Source organism: Natator depressus, chromosome 28, assembly GCF_965152275.1.
Source record: "Natator depressus isolate rNatDep1 chromosome 28, rNatDep2.hap1, whole genome shotgun sequence".
Classification (NCBI taxonomy): domain Eukaryota; kingdom Metazoa; phylum Chordata; order Testudines; family Cheloniidae; genus Natator; species Natator depressus.
The window spans coordinates 10,029,920-10,035,567 of NC_134261.1; the positions used below are offsets into that span (position 1 = coordinate 10,029,920).

Sequence of the window (5,648 nt, forward strand, 5' to 3'; positions counted from 1 at the left end):
CCGGGCCTGCACCGGGGGTGCGAGGGGACGACGGGGTCCCCGGAGGAAAAGAGCCGGAAAAGGGGGGGCTCGGGGGGGCCGGGGGCCGCCCCACCTGCCAACGTGCCCCTGTCCCCCCTCACAAGATCGGGTACAACGCGCAGATTGGTCCCCGAGGCTCATCTCTGGTTCTCACAGGTTCCGAAAAACCTGTTCTCAGAAATCTCCTCGCACCCGTCAAAATGAACTAGTCGAAAAATCCAACCGCCAATTTAGGGGGACCAATCTGAAATCCTATCCGACCTCCTGGTTCTCTCGGTCGGCCGAGGGCACTTTTGGCGACCCCATCCGGACTTCCGTGAGACTGCCGGCCATCAGGTCAACCCGTCACTTTGAATGGGGTTGACCTGATGGCCGAGCAGGGACTTAGACATTTTTTCAGCCTTTTCCTCGGGGTTGACCTGGTGTCCCGGGGGGACTTAGACATTTTTTTCAGCCTTTTCCTCCGGGTTGACCTGGTGTCCCGGGGGGACTTAGACATTTTTTCAGCCTTTTCCTCCGGGTTGACCTGGTGTCCCGGGGGGACTTAGACTTTTTTTCAGCCTTTTCCTCCGGGTTGACCTGGTGTCCCGGGGGGACTTAGACTTTTTTTCAGCCTTTTCCTCCGGGTTGACCTGGTGTCCCGGGGGGACTTAGACATTTTTTTCAGCCTTTTCCTCCGGGTTGACCTGGTGTCCCGGGGGGACTTAGACTTTTTTTCAGCCTTTTCCTCCGGGTTGACCTGGTGTCCCGGGGGGACTTAGACTTTTTTTCAGCCTTTTCCTCCGGGTTGACCTGGTGTCCCGGGGGGACTTAGACTTTTTTTCAGCCTTTTCCTCCGGGTTGACCTGGTGTCCCGGGGGGACTTAGACATTTTTTTCAGCCTTTTCCTCCGGGTTGACCTGGTGTCCCGGGGGGACTTAGACTTTTTTTCAGCCTTTTCCTCCGGGTTGACCTGGTGTCCCGGGGGGACTTAGACTTTTTTTCAGCCTTTTCCTCCGGGTTGACCTGGTGTCCCGGGGGGACTTAGACTTTTTTTCAGCCTTTTCCTCCGGGTTGACCTGGTGTCCCGGGGGGACTTAGACATTTTTTTCAGCCTTTTCCTCCGGGTTGACCTGGTGTCCCGGGGGGACTTAGACTTTTTTTCAGCCTTTTCCTCCGGGTTGACCTGGTGTCCCGGGGGGACTTAGACATTTTTTTCAGCCTTTTCCTCCGGGTTGACCTGGTGTCCCGGGGGGACTTAGACATTTTTTTCAGCCTTTTCCTCCGGGTTGACCTGGTGTCCCGGGGGGACTTAGACATTTTTTTCAGCCTTTTCCTCCGGGCTGACCTGGTGGCCGAGCGTCTCGCCGTCCGCGGCCGGAGCTAGAGATGCCCCCCCCCCCAGGCCAGCCTGCGAAGCCGCGGCCAGGATCGGGCCCCTGGAAGTCTGACTAAAAATTTTCACCGACCCCAAAAACGGTTAGGGGGGGCCTCATAAAGCCTCCGGAGCGAAAAAAAAAAAAACGGAAAAAAGGATCGGGCCCACCCGAGGCAGGGGAGTCAGTAAGGGAAAGGGGACGAGGCGGCCCGGAGCCGGGTGCCCGGAGCCGGGTGCCGGCGGCCAGGATCGGGCCCCTGGAAGTCTGAAAAATTTTTTTCACCGACCCCCAAAGTGGTATTGGGGGGGGCTCATAAAGCCTCCGGAGCGAAAAAAAAAAAAACGGAAAAAAGGATCGGGCCCACCCGAGGCAGGGGAGTCAGTAAGGGAAAGGGGACGAGGCGGCCCGGAGCCGGGTGCCCGGAGCCGGGTGCCCGCGGCCAGGATCGGGCCCCTGGAAGTCTGAAAAAAAATTTTTCACCGACCCCCAAAGTGGTGTTGGGGGGGGCTCACGAAGCCTCCGGAGCGGAAAAAAAAAACGGAAAAAAGGATCGGGCCCACCCGAGGCAGCGGAGTCAGTAAGGGAAAGGGGACGAGGCGGCCCGGAGCCGGGTGCCCGGAGCCGGGTGCCCGCGGCCAGGATCGGGCCCCTGGAAGTCTGAAAAAAAAAATTTCACCGACCCCCAAAGGGGTGTTGGGGGGGGGCTCATGAAGCCTCCGGAGCGAAAAAAAAAAACGGAAAAAAGGATCGGGCCCACCCGAGGCAGGGGAGTCAGTAAGGGAAAGGGGACGAGGCGGACCGGAGCCGAGTGCCTACGGCCATACCGGACGGAAGGCCCCCGATCCCGTCCGATCTCGGAAGGTAAACCGTCCCGGGCCTGGCTAGTACTTGGATGGGTGACCGCCTGGGAATCCCAGGTGCCGTAGGCAGCTTTTCCCGCTGCGAGCCAGCTCTCTCCTTTTCTGGGGAACAAGGGCAGGGTCGCCCTGCCAGGGGCCCTGGGGCTGAAGTCCCTGCCGGCCACCAGGTCAACCCGGAGCCTGCCCCTCTGCGGCCAGCAGGTCAACCCCATACCGGCAGGGGGTTGACCTGGTGGCCGGGAAGCAGAGCGGCCAGCAGGTCAACCCCATACATTCAGCGGGTTGACCTGGTGGACGGGAAGGAAAGCGGCCAGCAGGTCAACCCCATACTTTCAGCGGGTTGACCTGGTGGCCGGGAAGGAAAGCGGCCAGCAGGTCAACCCCATACATTCAGCGGGTTGACCTGGTGGCCGGGAAGGAAAGCGGCCAGCAGGTCAACCCCATACATTCAGCGGGTTGACCTGGTGGCCGGGAAGGAAAGCGGCCAGCAGGTCAACCCCATACATTCAGCGGGTTGACCTGGTGGCCGGGAAGGAAAGCGGCCAGCAGGTCAACCCCATACATTCAGCGGGTTGACCTGGTGGCCGGGAAGGAAAGCGGCCAGCAGGTCAACCCCATACATTCAGCGGGTTGACCTGGTGGCCCGAAAGCAAACCGGCCACCAGGTCAACCCGGAGCCTGCCCCCGCGGGCAGGGGCCAAGCGGACCCCCCTCCGCCCGGGCTTGCCCTGCTCCGAGCCGGGGCTTAATCCCCGTCCGGCCACCAGGTCAACCCGGAGCCTGCCCCTCTGCGGCCAGCAGGTCAACCCCATGCCGGCAGCGGGTTGACCTGGTGGCCGGGAAGGAAAGCGGCCACCAGGTCAACCCCATACTTTCAGCGGGTTGACCTGGTGGCCGGGAAGGAAAGCGGCCACCAGGTCAACCCCATACTTTCAGCGGGTTGACCTGGTGGCCGGGAAGGAAAGCGGCCAGCAGGTCAACCCCATACATTCAGCGGGTTGACCTGGTGGCCGGGAAGGAAAGCGGCCAGCAGGTCAACCCCATACATTCAGCGGGTTGACCTGGTGGCCGGGAAGGAAAGCGGCCAGCAGGTCAACCCCATACATTCAGCGGGTTGACCTGGTGGCCGGGAAGGAAAGCGGCCAGCAGGTCAACCCCATACATTCAGCGGGTTGACCTGGTGGCCGGGAAGGAAAGCGGCCAGCAGGTCAACCCCATACATTCAGCGGGTTGACCTGGTGGCCGGGAAGAAAAGCGGCCAGCAGGTCAACCCCATACATTCAGCGGGTTGACCTGGTGGCCGGGAAGGAAAGCGGCCAGCAGGTCAACCCCATACATTCAGCGGGTTGACCTGGTGGCCGGGAAGGAAAGCGGCCAGCAGGTCAACCCCATACATTCAGCGGGTTGACCTGGTGGCCGGGAAGAAAAGCGGCCAGCAGGTCAACCCCATACATTCAGCGGGTTGACCTGGTGGCCGGGAAGGAAAGCGGCCAGCAGGTCAACCCCATACATTCAGCGGGTTGACCTGGTGGCCGGGAAGGAAAGCGGCCACCAGGTCAACCCCATACAGGCAGCGGGTTGACCTGGTGGCCCGAAAGCAAACCGGCCACCAGGTCAACCCGGAGCCTGCCCCCGCGGGCAGGGGCCGGCATACCCCCGTCCGTCCGGGGTCGCCCTGCCCCGGGCTCCGGGCTTAAGTCCCGAGCGGCCACCAGGTCAACCCGGAGCCTGCCCCCGCGGGCAGGGGCCGGCGGACCCCCGTCCGTCCGGGGTCGCCCTGCCCCGGGCTCCGGGCTTATTCCCCGTCCGGCCACCAGGTCAACCCGGAGCCTGCCCCCGCGGGCAGGGGCCAGGCGGAGCCCCGTCCGTCCGGGGTCGCCCTGCCCCGGGCTCCGGGCTTAAGTCCCGAGCGGCCACCAGGTCAACCCGGAGCCAGCCCCCGCGGGCAGGGGCCGGCGGAGCCCCGTCCGTCCGGGGTCGCCCTGCCCCGGGCTCCGGGCTTAATTCCCGTCCGGCCACCAGGTCAACCCGGAGCCTGCCCCCGCGGGCAGGGGCCAGGCGGACCCCCGTCTGTCCGGGGTCGCCCTGCCCCGGGCTCCGGGCTTAATTCTCCTCCGGCCACCAGGTCAACCCGGAGCCTGCCCCCGCGGGCAGGGGCCAGGCGGACCCCCGTCCGTCCGGGGTCGCCCTGCCCCGGGCTCCGGGCTTAATTCTCCTCCGGCCACCAGGTCAACCCGGAGCCTGCCCCCGCGGGCAGGGGCCGGCGGAGCCCCGTCCGTCCGGGGTCGCCCTGCCCCGGGCTCCGGGCTTAATTCCCGTCCGGCCACCAGGTCAACCCGGAGCCTGCCCCCGCGGGCAGGGGCCAGGCGGACCCCCGTCTGTCCGGGGTCGCCCTGCCCCGGGCTCCGGGCTAAATTCTCCTCCGGCCACCAGGTCAACCCGGAGCCTGCCCCCGCGGGCAGGGGCCAGGCGGACCCCCGTCCGTCCGGGGTCGCCCTGCCCCGGGCTCCGGGCTTAATTCTCCTCCGGCCACCAGGTCAACCCGGAGCCTGCCCCCGCGGGCAGGGGCCGGCATACCCCCGTCCGTCCGGGGTCGCCCTGCCCCGGGCTCCGGGCTTAATTCCCGTCCGGCCACCAGGTCAACCCGGAGCCTGCCCCCGCGGGCAGGGGCCAGGCGGACCCCCGTCCGTCCGGGGTCGCCCTGCCCCGGGCTCCGGGCTTAATTCTCCTCCGGCCACCAGGTCAACCCGGAGCCTGCCCCCGCGGGCAGGGGCCGGCATACCCCCGTCCGTCCGGGGTCGCCCTGCCCCGGGCTCCGGGCTTAATTCCCGTCCGGCCACCAGGTCAACCCGGAGCCTGCCCCCGCGGGCAGGGGCCAGGCGGACCCCCGTCCGTCCGGGGTCGCCCTGCCCCGGGCTCCGGGCTTAATTCTCCTCCGGCCACCAGGTCAACCCGGAGCCTGCCCCCGCGGGCAGGGGCCGGCGGAGCCCCGTCCGTCCGGGGTCGCCCTGCCCCGGGCTCCGGGCTTAATTCCCGTCCGGCCACCAGGTCAACCCGGAGCCTGCCCCCGCGGGCAGGGGCCGGCGGAGCCCCGTCCGTCCGGGGTCGCCCTGCCCCGGGCTCCGGGCTTAATTCTCCTCCGGCCACCAGGTCAACCCGGAGCCTGCCCCCGCGGGCAGGGGCCAGGCGGAGCCCCGTCCGTCCGGGGCCGCCCTGCCCCGGGCTCCGGGCTTAAGTCCCGAGCGGCCACCAGGTCAACCCGGAGCCTGCCCCCGCGGGCAGGGGCCAGGCGGATCCCCGTCCGTCCGGGGTCGCCCTGCCCCGGGCTCCGGGCTTAATTCTCCTCCGGCCACCAGGTCAACCCGGAGCCTGCCCCCGCGGGCAGGGGCCAGGCGGAGCCCCGTCCGTC

At 66.7% G+C, this 5,648-nt stretch overlaps 1 non-coding gene across 1 annotated transcript; it reads left to right on the top strand.

The window, feature by feature from the left end:
- The first annotated feature begins 2,189 nt into the window (after nucleotides 1-2,189).
- Nucleotides 2,190-2,308, top strand: LOC141979724 (5S ribosomal RNA). The gene has a single exon (XR_012637118.1). It is a non-coding gene; the product is annotated as a 5S ribosomal RNA (ribosomal RNA).
- The last annotated feature ends 3,340 nt before the right edge of the window (nucleotides 2,309-5,648 follow it).